Source organism: Nelusetta ayraudi, unplaced genomic scaffold (genome assembly GCF_046127955.1).
Source record: "Nelusetta ayraudi isolate G7.1 ecotype Tasmania unplaced genomic scaffold, CSIRO-AGI_Nayr_v1 ptg000010l, whole genome shotgun sequence".
Classification (NCBI taxonomy): Eukaryota; Metazoa; Chordata; class Actinopteri; order Tetraodontiformes; family Monacanthidae; genus Nelusetta; species Nelusetta ayraudi.
Window position 1 is genome coordinate 655,108 of NW_027466060.1, and position 16,171 is coordinate 671,278.

The window sequence follows — 16,171 nt, forward strand, 5'->3', positions numbered from 1 at the left end:
CTATGGGTGCCAAGCATGTGCTGGTGCATGCCCGCCACCCTTTGGTCCACCAGGAGGGGGACCGCCAGGGAAGGATGGGTGGTCCGCACACAGCAGAGACAAGGAGACAAGGGACTCTTTGAACCTGCGCACATACCGATTCACATCGATTGAGCCGAACCGCACCCCCCAACCTCCTGACCCTCTGCCCCCACCAAAAAAAAAACAAAACAAAAAAAACACATAACAATTAAAACACGTGCAGCAATATTCAGGTGACGCGAGTGCACTGGTGTTTTTAATTGTGTCTTAAAAAAAAAAAACTGCTGGCGGCAGTTTGCATGACACGGAGCCAGCGGAGCTGCGTGCGCGTCCACACAATGCCACTTAATCTCATTTGCATTGCCGAGTAACCTCTTAACAATTTTCTCCTCCTCACCCTTTGCTCCTCCTCCACCTCCTCCTCCTCTGTCAAACGTGCACTCCGGCTTTCTCCTTCTCCTCAGCATTCTTCGCAAATGCCACTGCGTAAAAATAGACATACAGTTGTCCAGAAACTGGCACCAATTGACACAATACCTCGCGTTCCAGGGACGAAGCTCCTCCCTGCGAATGTGTGGGAGCGCTTGTGTGTGTGTGTGTGTGTGTGTGTGTGTGTGTGTGTGTCTCTGTGTGTGTGTGAGTGTGTGCGCGTGAGTGTATTTGTGTGAGTGCATGTGTGCGAGTGCGAGTGCGCGAGTGCGCGCGCGCGTGTAGCGGGTGGGTGACAGCTGGGCTCGCAGCGCTGCGCTCCAGTCTGGTAAGACGCTTCATCTCCAAATAGGATGACCGACCGTCCGTCGGCTTTTGTGGAGAGCGCCGCGTTCAGCTCCGTAGCTAGTTCTGGGACCGTCGCTAAACGCCTCGGGGGAGTTTTAAGGGTAGTTCCCCACCACACTTGCCTCGTTTGAATTTTTGTTTTCGCCTCCCGATGGATATCCCTGCATTTTGAGGAGGTGTGCGATTCCGGCGCGGCATGTTAACGCGGAAAGAAGCGCAGGAGAGGAAAAAAGTAGCGCTCGTATTGTTTGCACGGAGCACCGTGTGAACCGCTTCTTTTATTTTCCGAGAGAGAGCGAGACGCCCGTTGTATCCCATGGATTACTAAAAGAAACGGCAAAGAGAAAAGGCAGAGTCGTGAAAGCACTCCGAGGGACAGCCATTCATGAGCTGGAGGTAAGGTGTTTTTTTTTTTTTGTTTGTTTGTTGTGTGTTTTATTTCAAACTTTAGCTCGCTGCCCGCGGCTCGCCGCCAGAGATCCTCCAGCCCCGCAGGCTTGTTGTTGTCGGCGGCGGAGGCAGGCAGGCAGGCAGGCTGCCGGGCGACAAGTGCACCAGCTTTTACCGGGTCACCTCATCCACTTGGGACCGTTTTACGCGGTTTTATCCACTCCCCTCATTGTGTTTGAAAGCCCTTTAGAAATCACAAAAGCGCAGTTTCTCCCCCTAAACTCTAGACGATAACCGCCTTCCATATCCGCTCGAATAAGAGCTCTTTATATGAATACACAACAAACGAGTTCAGCGAGAAATTCATCTTATTTTGTTTACCAGCGTCATAAAAAGACGTTCGTCTCGGGAAGCTCTATTATTGATCACTTTGACTGATCTGCAATGTGAAGTTGTTGTTTAAAAAAAAAAAAAAGAAAAGAAAAGAAAAAAAAAGACATCGGTAGGTGAAGAGGGCAATAGGAAAAAGTGTGAATTTTATTCAGTCAGATCATCAGCTTGTGAGTGTTTCTCTCTCATCTCCTCTACACCCATTAAACACCTGCCTGGGTGCGATAGTAAAAATAATAATATGAAGATCGTGTGCCTGAAATAGGTATGATAACATAGCCCGGTCTGAAGGGGCATTATTAAAGTGCTTTATGGGATTTCAGCGTGGTTGAAACGTTCAGTCACAGCAGCAGCAGCAGCAGCAGCAGCAGCAGCAGTTTAGCGCTAATGATGCAGCCTCGCGCTCTGTTATCACACTGTCCATTAATCGCTCTAAGATTTCTGCTTTAGCTGTGCGAGTTGTACACTTTCCCCCCGTCTTGCCTCTCTTCTCTTTCTCTGTACTCTCGCACTTGCCAGTGTGTGTGTGTGTGTGTGTGTGTGTGTGTGTGCAGGGATGTCAGTGCACAGTTGCACCAGGAGGTGGTGCGGTCACTGTGACTGTGCTCCCAAAGATCAGTCAAATATTTCTCTGAGCAGGAGGCGAAATTGCTCTTGGCCCCCTCAGAAGTGGATTCTGCCGTCAAATAAAAACGCTGCTGCACATTATTACTTTAACAAGCTGGGAGAGGAGATAGAGGCCTCCCAAACCACATCCAACAGCCTGGCTGCCAACACCCAGTCATTGCCAGTTTCTCCTCTTTTCCCCTCCTCTGTCTCTCTTCTCCCAGAGTGGAAGATCCCCGGGGAGGCACAGAGGAAGGTGGGGGGGAAATAAGGGGGAATTAAGGTTCCAGAATCTCTAAATGTAGATAGTAGACGATCAAGTGATCAAAAGAAAAAAGAAAAAAGACAAATCCGAGAAGCAGCAAATGCCCACAGGAAAATGCGCGCCCTCGTGTCAGCTGATTTTTAAGCAGCTGCACAAGCTGTTATGGAAGCGTGAGTTTGAGACTTTAGTCATACAAAAATAAAAACAGACTGATTTCCTGCACCTCTGAGAGCGGAAGGGGTTATTTTTAACGCTGCCCTGAGACCAGTTGGAATATTTGGTGCTTCAGCAGTGTTGCTGGTCTTTTTGCTATTTCTTCCCCCTGCCTCTGTTGTACAGCAAGCAGCGTGTTAACATCCTACCGCTGCTCCTCCCACAACATCAGCCCCCAAGGCACTGGAAATGTCCTGGGGTTGGTTGAGGTGGACGGCTCTAAAATCCCACCGTTCTCCTCCGCAGAGGCGACAAAACAGAAAGGGAAAATTCGGCTGTTGATGGCAATGACACGCCGTGGCGGCGAATTATGAATTACAGCATGATTACCTTTTGTGTGAGCAGCCCTGCCCTGCCCTGCCCGCCTGCCCGCCTGCCTGCCTGCCCGCCCGCCTGCCCGCTCCTCGGAACCCGAGAGGCCAAGAGCAGAGAGCAGCGACTGGGATCGGAGCGCGTGTGTTTGGAGCAATGCAGCGCCGAGTGTTTGATCTGCCGATCTCCCAACAATAGCAACGGGGTTGGCATTGTGTGTGACCAATGTGAATCTGTCACACTGTACGTGTGTGTGTGTGTGTGTGTGTGTGTGTGTGTGTGTGTGTGTGTGTGTGTGTGTGTGTGTGTGTGTGTGTGTGTGTGTGTGTGTGTGTGTGTGTGAGGGAGAGAGAGAGAGAGAGAGAGAGAGAGAGAGAGAGGCAGGCTGCTGCAACTTAAGGACAGATGCAGTCTGTACACAGTGGCTTAAATAATTGATAAATGGCTCAACTCCTTTTCAAATCAATCGGCCGTCCATTATAGATAAGGAGACGCGTCAGCCGCTCTTAATTATTGGTCCTCTCCTCAGCCGGAGAACAAACACTCACCTGTCTGTATTTTTACATGCATATTCGTGAGGGTAAATGTTTTATTGATGCGTGTCGCTTGCGCGTGGGGCTGTTTCACTCCCCCCCCGCGATAAGTGCATGAGAGAAAGCATCAAACCCCTCTTATTCGTCTGAATGTGATTTATTGATGCTTAACCCATTATCCAGATTCCTCGTCGCTCTAATTGCCGCCGCTTCAATTACGCGGTGTGACAAACCTGCTCTTTTTCACGCCGCAGTGTTTCGAAAAAAAGGAGAAAAAAAAACTGCCAATTTTGAGTCGGCGGATGCGTTTTTTGGCACTTTGGGCTCCTTTAAAATTACGGGTCAGGAAATAAGCGGGAGCGTGTGCGCTGACAGGATCTGTCCATCACAGATGTGACACGGCGCCGTGTTCACAGAGTTCAGATATAGCTGGAGTCTGTTGTGAGTCAGCCCGGCGGAAAAGATAAACAGGAAGATATTTGGACGAGCTTTATTGAATTACAAAACACCCACACAGCATCGACATCGTGCCTTCTCTCTCTCTTTTTCTCTCTCTATCTCCATCTCTCGCTGCCTTGGCACCGATTCCCATGACCCTCTAAAAATTGATGCAGTTTAGGTCGAAACGCTTTTCAATTTGTCGGACGAAACTATACCCCAGCGATGTTACACCAGATTAGCCGGTGGATTTCGACCCGCTGGAAGTCTAGATCTACGGCAGCAGCGGCTCGTTTGTACTCGCTGGCTTCATCCCTCGCCGCTGGATTACAGCGTATTGTCTCATGTTTAAACTGGAGATGATGAACGATACTCCATGTACTCTGGGACCTCGTATATCTCGTGCCACAGGGTGGCTCACCGACCGTGTAACCACCACTCGCTAATCACCCACTTCACCGTGTTCTAAATGTTCTTTTACTTCACTCTGTTGACGCAGTGATACCCACATGCGCTTAAACAAGGATGGTTTTCATGTTGTAATGCTGTGTTGTCAGTACCATGGAGCAGTGGAATCGGTCTAGTCTTAGCCTGTGTTTTCGTTGTCAGATATAAAGCGAATTAAGTGATAGCCAGCCCATGTCGAGAATAAAACTGTTTTGCTCATGGAAGCTCAGCGAACAAAGCGGCAACTTCGACTCTAAGCTCCTAGCATCGGCTTTCTCTCTGCATGGGAATTTTAAACACTCCGCGCAACATTAACGTGCCGTAATACCTTTTGTCCGGGGCCAAGTTTACTCTCTCTGTCATTACTGAAATGGAATGGAATTGAAAATGCATTTGCGGGGATTATCCCAGCGCAGCCGGAGCGTGGTGCGGCTGCCTCGGAGCAGGATGGATGACTGATTGGCCTTTAAAGAGATCAGAAGATGTCCTTCCTAATGATGACGGCCTCCTACCCGGCCCATGTTGTTGATCTTCCTCAGGTGAGGGGCGCAGGATTAGGGGGCCGGATACGCTGCTGGGACTGTGGTGGTTAGTTTGCTGCTTGTTTACACGGGAGGTTGCTGCTGTCCCGTGTGTGTGTGTGTGTGTGTGTGTGTGTGTGTGTGTGTGTGTGTGTGTGTGTGTGTGTGTGTGTGTGTGTGTGTGTGTGTGTGTGTGTGTTGAGCATCAAGAGCATCAACAGTCCTCAGCTGCCCTTCCAATCTCTCCTTAAGCTCCCCGACTTCCTGCTTTCAGTGAGACCTTTCACCCATTATCTGTGTACTATCAGTGGGAGTCGCAGGGCCCACAATGGTGTGTGGTGGCGGTCGACGTGGGGAGGGTTGACCGTGTGTACTTGCCGTGTGTGCCGGGTGGCCGCGATTGGTGTTGTTTGTCGAGTGCATCTGTCCCTCCCTCCCCGGGCCCCGCCGATTGGCACCGCATTTCTCATCTATTAATCATAGCGAGCGCTTGCTCTCTCCCTCCGTTGCCATAGTTTCAGGACCCGAGACAGTGTCGGGGTGCCTGGCTGCCTAGAGAGAGTAGATGCGAAGAGGAAGAGGATGAGCAGGGCGGAGGAGAGCAAAGGGGAAGGGAAGGAGAAAGGCGGGGGGTGGTGGAAGAGTGGAGGGAATTATATAAAACCGTGCGTCGGAGGGGGAAGGTGGAGCGGTTGGTTTGAATCGGGGGCCGAGGAGGGAAAAGACGGGACGAGAGCGAAAGAGCGGCGGCGGAAGGTCCTCGAGCCGCCGATGAGAGAGAGTGCTTCAAGAACCAAAATGGATTCCATTTTTATCTCAGCAGTAAACCCTCTATCTCCCTTTGTGCGCGCATCTTTTGACTCTCCCTCGCTCACACACACACACACACATGCACGCTCATGCACTCGCACAGTGTGCGCGATCTCTCCTCTCATTCCGCACTCTCTTTCCCTAAACGGAGCAGCGGAATATTTTCGCAGCAGGCGTCATCTTGAGAATATCGCTCCCTGGCAAAGCGGCCCGCATCCTCGGCGTGTTACAGCACAGTCGAGCGGCTGTTATTCCACCTTGCTCCTACAATGGGGGGGGGGCCTCTTCACGGCACCAAGGCGCTTCCTGTTTCATGCTCGGTTGGATCTTTTTGATGGCAAATCGTGCTGAATTCACGCGCTATTCAATGATGGATCACTATGGAAATTGAGCGCTGTGGAACTTTCCGAGGCCCAGGAGCCGCCACCTCGCGCCACCAACACGGCCCCTCTATCCCCCTCTGTTTATTCCCCCCCCCTCTGTTTCCTGTCCAGTTTTGTTTCCTCCATTAAAACCGTTTTGCTCACATAAGAGCGTTTATTGAACATCTGCTGTTATTTTTCTGAAACAAGGGTTTTTTGTGTGTTGCCTGCGGGTTTTCGCCTCTTACCATATGACCTTATAATCTCATTTGGCTCTTGTAACGACTAACCATGCGCTAATGTGGTTGCCGCGTTATCGCCTTGTTTCATCACAAGGCACCCAGCCTGCGAGCAGTTCGAGTGCGAGAGGGGGCGGCCGCGCTGGGGATTTTCGTCACACACAAACGACCACTAAAAACACAAAGCGCACACATACCACATAAACAGAAGTGACATCTAGAAGTTGGTCTGCCGGGTGCAACTTCTTCCATGTCTTGCAAGAGTTATTATAGAGATACCCAGTCAGCGCCCCCACGACCCGAATTCCTGATTCCAGAGTTGGTGTTTATGTTTGTTTATTCCGAACCCCATTAGCCTTTGCGAAGCAGCGGCTACTCTGCCTGGGGTCAACGTGCTTTCAATTTTACAATATGAACTTCATAATACAAACGTCACAAATTAACATCACATTACAACATACCCTTATTGCGTCCATTCACACCAGTACAAGTATACAACCCAAACAATACACCGATGCTCCTCCATTTCTTTCCGTCCATAATTTCTCCATCCAAAATGTCACCACCACAAGACTCTGAATCACTCCATGAGCTAACGACATTTCTCGTTAAGTAGTAATTTAATTTTAAAATTAGTCATGTTCTTCTGTGGAGTGACATAATTTAGGAGTGAGTTCCACTCTTTCATTGCTCTAAAAATAACAGTCTTTTGCCCAGCTATTTCAGATTTGGGCAAGGTAAAACAGCCTCCAGTGGCATGTCACGTTGGAAAATGATGCATCCCAGCACTGAATGATTGGGGTTCGCTGTGCAACTCACACACCAGTGGATGTGCGCTGTCTGCAGGGGAATTAGCATTAAAGCGCGGACGGACAAAGGAGGAAGCGCAGTGTTGGCTCTTTGTGCAGGTGGCGCTGGGGTCTCGCCTCGCCTTTGAAGCCAATGCGACCGCAGGTGACATCGGAGCAGCTGCATTCTCAGGTGCAGCAGGAATTAATCCGGGTCAGGGCGGTGGGGGTGGGGGTGTGGGTCGAGAGGGTCGAGGTGGAGGTGCACTTGTGCGAATGTGTTTCTCCTGGAGCCGGCGCGAGGAAGCGAGTTGGCATGCCTGTGTTGTGGACATGCATGAATGTATGTGTGCGTGTGTGTGTGTGTGTGTGTGTGTGTGTGTGTGTGTGTGTGTGTGTGTGTGTGAGAGAGTCAGTGAGTGTGCAACCGTCATCAAAGCAGGGGGAAGCCGGTGTGTAAGGTGATCTGTATGCTCGTGGAGGAGGGCCAGTCGCACCCCCCCAGAGGCTATGAGCCTCGCTGAATGTGGAACAAGCTGCCTCTTCTGCCAATGGTCCCTCTACTGATTTCCATGCAAGGGCTAAGCGCCACCACATAAATTTAGTTTATAATCCATACTTCTGAATTCCCCTCTCCTCTGTCCGCGGGGATGTAGTTTTCGCTAGATTGAATATTACTTTCTTGGGGGAGGGTGGTGGTGGTGGTGGTGGGGGGTGCGTTTAATAGCGGGACGGAGGTGGAAGGAAGAGCTCGGCTGGAACAAGCATCGACTGATATCCTAGACAGCGGGTAATTTGTAACAACCATCCTGCGCTCATCTGACACGCTGATGATGATGATAGATTGCTTGTAATTGGCCCTGGGCGAATATCAATTATTTCCAGGTGACTGGTGTATGTCTACAATGACCTGTAGTTGGTTCAGGGAGGTAAACACAGAGGCGTCGACGCTCAGTCTTGGGAACTCATGGGGGAAAAAACCCCTCTTGTAGATAGTAGCTAGTACCCAGAACTGTACATAAGACAAAGAGTTTACATTGACGAGATTTCCGAACAGCAAACAGGGGGACTATTGACTTTTTGTGTTTGTGTGGAATTTGCCACAGACCACATTATGAAGTCAGCCCTCTCCCGGCCACAGTGGCTGCAGACTGCAAGAGGTTCCCCTGAGGCTCCTCTATTGCAAAATCCAATCAGGCCGAACTCAGAACAGTATTACCTCTGTGTGTGTGTACATTTATGACATGGCTAATGAACAAATTGCAGCCATGTGGCATTGGACCTGGCCGTAAAGAGAAAAGAAAAGGACACACACGATCCCACACGCCCACTGCGTGCACGTGTGCCAGTCACCAGCCACCGTTTTCCCTCTTCTCACCACAATGCACACACACACACACACACACACACACACACACACAAGCACGTACACACCCAGCCACAAGGCCCCTAGTGTTCCTGACTAGTCTGTCCATCAGCTCATGCGGAGCGCTGGGCTGGGAGTACTTATCATCACTCCGCTGAGTGGAGGCCTCACAAAGGCCTACTCAAATCACACACACACACACACACACACACACACACACACACACACACACACACACACACACGCACACACACTCGGTACAGGGAGAGTGCTTTGCTCGCCACTATAGTCGGTCTGATTAAATGTATGGTGTGACGGCGGTGTGAGTGGACACTGGAGACTTTGCAGGCAGGTAGATGAAACACAAGGCGACGCAATCTTCAGTTGAATGCTTTTAAATACTGGCCTCGTGGTTTGGAATGTCATTCCTGTCCAACAGCAGTCATGCAGGGAAAGAAAGGTTTAGTGCATTCTGTAAAGATGTGAAATCCAGGCACCTTGTTAAATTGGTGAATTCCTGACTTTGACACTGAGTCACGTCGTTTGCAATAATGAAACACCCTCGCCGAGTCGTCGAGTCGTCAACATTGGAAGTGTTTAACCAGATCTTGGATGAGTGGCACAAATATAGTATCTTGTTAAACAACAAGTGTTTATTTCAGCAGGTTTGACTCAGGCAGGCAAGTTGTTCCACCTGTTTTCCTTTTCCAAAGTTATATTCACTAAGACTTAGACTTAGACTTTTTTATTTGTCATTTAAAAACATTCACTTCACAGTGTACATTTAAAAACGAAATTTCGATGCACCAACTACCTAAAACCAGTGGCGACCAAGTGTGAATTCTGGGCTGTTCACCAAATTGTTTGAAAAAGCAATTCCCCAACATCCCATGTTCTTCTGTCTTCTTGTTTCGTGTATTATTTATTTTCTTGTCTGTGCCAAAGAACCAAAAGACAAATATTCTAAATAAACACAAATTTAATCTTACAAATGTGTGACCATTTAATCCAATGCTTAATTTCCTTTGTCACAAAAAGACTTCAAGAAGTATACTTTTAAAGCTCTTTTAAACAACATACTAGATAACAAGAATGTCATTCGCTAGTTCTGGCCATCTGCCTTTTTCACCAATAGGCATGTGTAGCATTATTAATATTGACCAATGGCTGTCTAGTCCCCACAATCCTTTTTTTAAAAATAAAAACAGCCTCTAAGATATTGTGTGTGAGGCAGCTCTGGCTATGCGAGGCTAAAAGGTCGGTAGGGAGGCGATCCAGTGGGAGAAAAAGCAAAAAGCAGGGCAATTAGTTACCGAGGCAGTCGCTAAGGTGCGAGGGGACACAAAAGAAATAAAATTCAGCAGCTTTTTTCTTTTTCCCAGTCTTTGAATCATCTTGATGGGAAGTCTTATTTCCCCTCCCGCTCCCCCTCCCCCACCTTTGCCCCTTCTAATCTGGACAAAAGATGCTCTGTATGTGGCCAGGTAATCAGGCGAGCTCGGTGATAGACGGGAAAAGACACAAGCTGTGAGGCAGGAAAGGGGAAGTTGTGCCTTGCATGATAATATGTTCATTCATTTCTGCACTCCATGTTCACGCCGTGCACTACGTGCCTCATTCATGTCAGTCAGCGCCGTACTGCCCCCCCACCCCTCCCCTCCCCGCCCCCCCTTTTCTTATTCCGCATTTATTTGTGTAAAAGCCGCCTTGCTTTTCTAAACCTGTTAAGGTTTTGATTTGTGCGCTGACTAGATTATTCGGCAGGTGATTGCTTCAAGGTCTGCGAGTCTAAGCTTGTGTGTTTAAGTGTCTTGTTTGTGTATGTTTGCGCCCCGGCATAAATAGAAGCTTATTTTGGGTCTGCGATGTTGATTGGGCAGCACTGCAGCTGCATACTGAATCGCTGCGCCTTTTGATCTACCCCCATCCTCCACCAGTCTGGGACTGTCTCATCTGTCTCGCTAATATGTTCTGTGTATTTGTTTCTTGTGGGGCTCTGTTTAATTTCATCCAACAACCAAGAAATCCTTTCTTTATTGATTGCGGTATTATACGGCAATTGAACCCTTGATTATTTAATTGGGTTTTTGGAGTCTGACTGAGGAGTTGTGGCGACGTGCCCAGCTCCTCTGGAGAGAGTTTGATGAGTCAAAACTGGCCAGACCTTATTGCAGAGATTTGTTTCTGCTTTGGAAGAGATTATAAGAATATGTGAAGAATATGCGTGCGACTCGGTTAAATCCTGTTCGTGCCGAGGCGCTGGAGCTCCGCTTGACAGGAAGGAAAAACACAGGGAAGCCAATTCATTAGTCACCTGCTCTTGGGTTTCTCTTCTCTTTCCGATCTCTGGTTCTCTGTATTTGTGTCACAGTGTGCGAAACACGTACACGCTACCTAAGATCTAGTAATGCTAGCTACTGCAGTAATGGTAACCCTGTAAGAAGATAGGAACACCAGAAGGCAGGTTGACTTCTCATTAACTGATGAGTTGAAGAGGATGTCACACATAAAGAGACTCTTTTTGCACCAGGGCGAAACAAATTTTTCCTCCTCTCTTCTTGTAACTGATGATCTAGCTTATCTTCTTATTGTTTGTTCGTTCATCTGTTGCAATAGCGGGATAAATCACGCAGGGGGGCAAGACAATAGTTACATTTTGGAGATTCGTGTCTTTTTTTGTGTCAAGAATTGTCAATGATTTTTTGACAGCGGTGCAGTCGAGTGCTTTCAAGGCATCACCTGACAACCTGTTCTTCTCCTTGGGTTTCCGCAGCGAGGTTACAGTATGTTACATCACCGCGCATGAGAACAACAAAGAAAGTCAGCCTGAAAAGAAAGGTGGTGGGACGAGTCTGTGGGGTAGCAGCTGTGACCCAGATAAAATTTGGATTTTGTGCCTGCCTATTTTTGTCACTCATTCTCTACCATTGATCTTCAATCCCCCCACCCCCCATTCCCCCCTCCATACCGTGTGGTGGATTTTCCATCTCTGCTCAGGCCCTGCGAGACGCAGTCATCCAAGGCCAGATGAATTCCCTCAAGCAGGCGGGCTGATTGTCGCAGACTCTATCTAGAACAAACAGGTTTTCATGGAGCCAGCTGATAAGATGGGACATAGTGGTGTGTTCACACTGGCGCCACTGCAGCAGCCGTTGCTTTAGCGCATTAACAGGTGAAGGACTTTAGCGGGTGTTTGCAAATGCGCCTGCAACTGTTGGGGTGTGTGTGTGTGTGTGCGCGCGTGCGTGTGTGTGTGTGTGTATGTGTGCATGCGTGTGTGTGCAAGTGCCCTTTGTATCAGTCAATCTGTCGACCTGCGGCTGACCCAGACTTTGGTAAATGAACAGACCCAGACATATGTATTTGGTGTCATTACAACACTGAGAAGAATGAAGATGTGGTTATAGATAATGAGATCGTTTGTGTACATAACCAGTCCTCTGACACACACGCACACACGCACACACACACACACTGGTGAGCCTTGCAAACATGCCTTCACTACACCGACAAACATAAACACACGAGTGCAGTAAATTCAAGTCTTAAAGCCAATAAAATCGTGACAGCTGAGCAATTACATGATAGCATTGAAATACACCTCATGTTAAAAATTTACTACATAAATGGGATTTTATGCTTTATAGCCACGTTATTTTATGTGCCCCGCTTGTATCTGCTGAGCAGCACCTTCCTCGCTACACGTTGCGCAGGTGTGTGTGTGTGTGTGAAAATTCATTGGCACAGTTTTTGCTACTGCAGGAGTTCAGTGTGCTGCATATGAATCTGGGATGCAAAAGAACCCCTAGTGAGCTAAATCAATCGCCGGCATGAAAGTCTATGGAAATCAGCTGGAAAATATAGCAGAGATAAAAAGGTTTTTGCCAACTCTTTGCATTTTGTTAAGTTGGCCAGCTGCTTGTTTGGGTGCAAAGACAGACACCTCATCTTAGCTCAGGCAAGATGGAATCCTAAACATGTTGTGTTGAACCCAAATAAATCTAAGGCCTAGCTAATTTGTCGTGCACTGACATTTTATTGGTTAATCCAGCGTAAGTAGTGGTGGTGGGCGAGTCCCAAGGCAGGTGATTCATGCAGCAGGTCTTGAATTTTCTCGTTTAGGACAACAAGTTAAACTGTCAGTCAATTTACGGATGTGTGTGTGTGTGTGGTTTTAAACGCAAAAATCACATTAAACAAATTATCAGTCGTATCAGAGCACTTTGACATGTTCTTCCAGTCTTAAGTGCAATTGAAACACATGGTCTGCACACTGCTACTTATCTTGTATTGTATTGGAAGCAGCTTCGACCTCTTACATAACAAGGTATGACTGTTTATGTGAGGAGTCCTGTTTCCCGTCCCACCCTGGAGGCAAAGAGACAGCTATTTCTGCATCACGGGGATTTCCGCGCTTGTAGCTAATTACTACAGCTAATACAGCCTGGGCTGTGACTCCAGCATTAGCTGAATGCGAAGGGTGAGCATGAGGGCGATGCATTTAATTCATTCATTGATTGTTATTGTGAATATTCTTTGAATTGAGTGCTGTCAGTCTGACTGGCACTTCCTTTTTTCTTGACCTCACTGGACGGCAACAGAGGGGATATTTAGCACGGGTGTGCCCAAACCAGCTACTGACAGTTTAAAGCTAAGTAGGCAGCTGAATGCAGTGGCTGCACTTCTCTTAACTGAAGGTGATCCAAAAGGAGCTGTGCACAATGTTCTGGCCTGACTGAGTAATTTCTCAAGTGCATTTACCCCCCTTAATTCTTTCTGCCACCATATTAGGATTAAATAAAGATTGCGGTTGGGGGAGGTATTGATTTTAGTGGATAGAACATTAGCCGATTCTCAGGAGCTTTTTATAGCCATTAGCAATAGTTATTCATTCCCTGGGACGCATTATGTTACATCTAAAGAGAGAGCGGATGGAGAGATCGCAATCAGTCCAATCGTTAATACCCCCCTCCTTTTTCTTCCCCCCTTTTGCCTGCTGCTTTCTCAATTTTCCTTTTCTTGATGCGAGGCGCACTCATTGTGCCTGCATGTGCTAACTGACGGCGGTGGAGGGATGATCACAGGAGCATCTCCGCGGCCACAGACGGCCCACCATATGCCGCCGTGCAAGCAGAGCTAAAAGGAGATATTATTCACAGTGGGACGTAATGAGGAGGGAAGGTCGTGCAAGTGAGGAGGCTTTGGTTACCCTTTTGACTGATAGGCATCTCTCAAATGCCCTGAGAGAGAGAAGCACACCTGTATAGCAAACACTGGTACAAGGGGAGTGATGGTTAGGTTTGATTACCTGGTTGGAACTCTATCCACCTCTTACAGGGTTTTATGGCTGAGTTGAATAAATAAACATTTGGAAGAGATAACGAGGGCTTTAGCAAGCTGGGAACTCACGCAGACATACTAACACACACACACACACACACACACAGAGCTCAGACATCATAAACGAAGCCCCCTTAATGGTGCTGGAACATCCAGAGCTGCACAGCAGCACACACCGCCTCAGGGCGAAGACGCTGGCCGGGCCGGGTTGCGCATGCGTCTCGCTGGTATCGACCGTTGGGTTTTTTCAGAGCCGTGTTGTACGTATCAAGTGTCAGGGGTCGGACATGTGCTGGGAGTCAGATGACTTTGTGGTCAGATGAAGATCTAATCCATGGGAAGCCTGATTCTGCGCCTCGGGTTTTCATTGTTCTGTTGGGGTTCAGGTGCCTCATGGAGATTAAACGATAACAAGAAGTCAGCCGAGACGTAATGATGGGTTTTCTTCCGACCAAAATTGAAAAGGCTTCTATGTATGTGCTTGGAATGCGGTGCATTTTGCACGAAGGAAGATATTACCCACTGAGATGAAAGACATTTGCACCGATGGAGCTTTCGCTGATGACTAGCTTTGAAGAATTTAAATTGTTTTTTTATGAACGTATTTCTTCCATATCAGAAATTACATTTCATTTTAGATTTTATAAACAGGAAAAAAGCTTAGCAGAAACAGAATATTGCGGTGTCTGCCGGGGTTTTTTTTTGGCTCAGGTTCCTCAGTGCAGCTCAGCTGGGAGCACTAAACAAGGTATGACACAATATTGCTGTAAAATATCGCACTTTACAACACCATCTGTTGATGTTTGCGTTCTTTCAATTACAATATGCTTGTGAGCACCGACATCAAAGCGCAGCCAAGCTCAGAGTCAGGCTTTCCGAGGGGATGAACATTTTCTCAATTATGGATTTTGGCAGTGAAATAATAATCCCGGTCCAGTGGTGTCCAGTCCAATGAAAGGACTTGCGCGCTCAGATTTGACTGAAGGGTCTGGACCATGTTTGCAATTGAACATACTATAGATTTTTTCCCTCCCTCTCCCAGCAAGGAATGTGACTCCAGTTAGCCGAGTTGAGTGTTCAATCGAACGTATCTGATTGCGTTTATGCCCACCCGGCCCTCAGGCCCAGGATGTAAGCTATAGTGGTGAGTCACAAAAGAGCCATTCAACGCAGCTTCCCCTCCCCAAACAGATCAAATACACAGATAGGACAAACAAACTCAGGGTGCAGGAGCAAATCTTACGATACTTCCTCCTTCCCTTTTGAACTGAGCTGTCTTCTTCTTTCAAACGTGCATAATAGGGAATCCAAGGAACCGATCGCGCCGGCCCGTCACCACCGTGGGAGCCTCAGATGCCACTGCCAAAAATCCTACTTTTGGAGTCATACAATTTGTATTGTTTAAGCTTTCTTCCTTTGTGGCGCTGTCAGTCTTACTCTTGTCTCTGCAGCAGATGTATGGTGACTCATTCTAATTACAATTCCCCTGCACAACAGGACGTTTCTGAGAAAAGGTCCGTAACTGTGTCCTCAGAGGCGCACCAGCGAAATCTTGTGAGTCCAGGCTGCAGTCGGAGACGCTTTGAGGCAAAACAAAACATTTATTTGCATGAAAATGTCTGCAACCGTTTGTGAAAATGGAGAAAGGAGAGCCTCTTCTCCGCTCTCACAGAGATTTCAGCTGCTGACACGCAGGACGATTTGGAAGTATTTTGGTGAGGAGGAGGAGGAGGAGGAGGAGGAGGTGGATGAGGAGAGAGGAGAACAGATATGTCTTTGGTGGAGGTTGGCCTCTCAAGTGCACAGCATGGAGCTCTTGAAGTCGAGAGCGCGCGCATGTTTCCGCGTGAACTCGCTCGCTCTGCGTTTGTTCATCAAAGTTTTTGCTTTGTGTATTTCTTTTCACCCCCTCCCATCTCCCGCTCTATTTCTTACCCCTGCTGTAAACTTTGTGTGTGCCTAAGTGTGCGGGGAGCATCTCAGCCGCTCTGCCAGTGAGGTAAATACTGCAGCGCTGGGAAAGCAGATGAAGGAGGACCTGGCTGGAGCTGCAGAGGGGTCGGAAAAAAACCAGCGGGACGGACAACCTCCGCACAGACCCCTCTTTATTCCCCATTATTAACGCAGTTCCACGAAACGCAGTCTAAGGCCAAGGAAGGTCTGTCAAGGTAGTTCATTGTGTGTTCGGAAGTGAGTCGTTCATATGGTAATATGGTAGTGGCCTGTTCCCTTCATGGCCTGTTTGTTTTAGTGTAAGTTGAGGTCACTCATTGGTGGGGACTGGATGGAATGTGACAGCGTACACTTGCTGTATAGAAAGTGTAGCAGAGCTTTGGTTCAGGGCTGGGAGGAG

At 48.1% G+C, this 16,171-nt stretch overlaps 1 protein-coding gene across 6 annotated transcripts in view; it reads left to right on the top strand.

Moving 5' to 3' along the window:
* The first annotated feature begins 524 nt into the window (after nt 1-524).
* Nucleotides 525-16,171, top strand: part of sema6a (sema domain, transmembrane domain (TM), and cytoplasmic domain, (semaphorin) 6A) — a 103,860-nt gene continuing 88,213 nt past the window's right edge. For 5 of the 6 annotated variants that reach the window (XM_076019476.1, XM_076019480.1, XM_076019479.1 and 2 more), the window contains exon 1: nt 525-1,194. The gene's annotated coding sequence lies outside the window, so the exon portion shown is untranslated. The remainder of the gene's footprint in view (nt 1,195-16,171) is intronic. The other variant, XM_076019478.1, reaches the window with a different exon arrangement.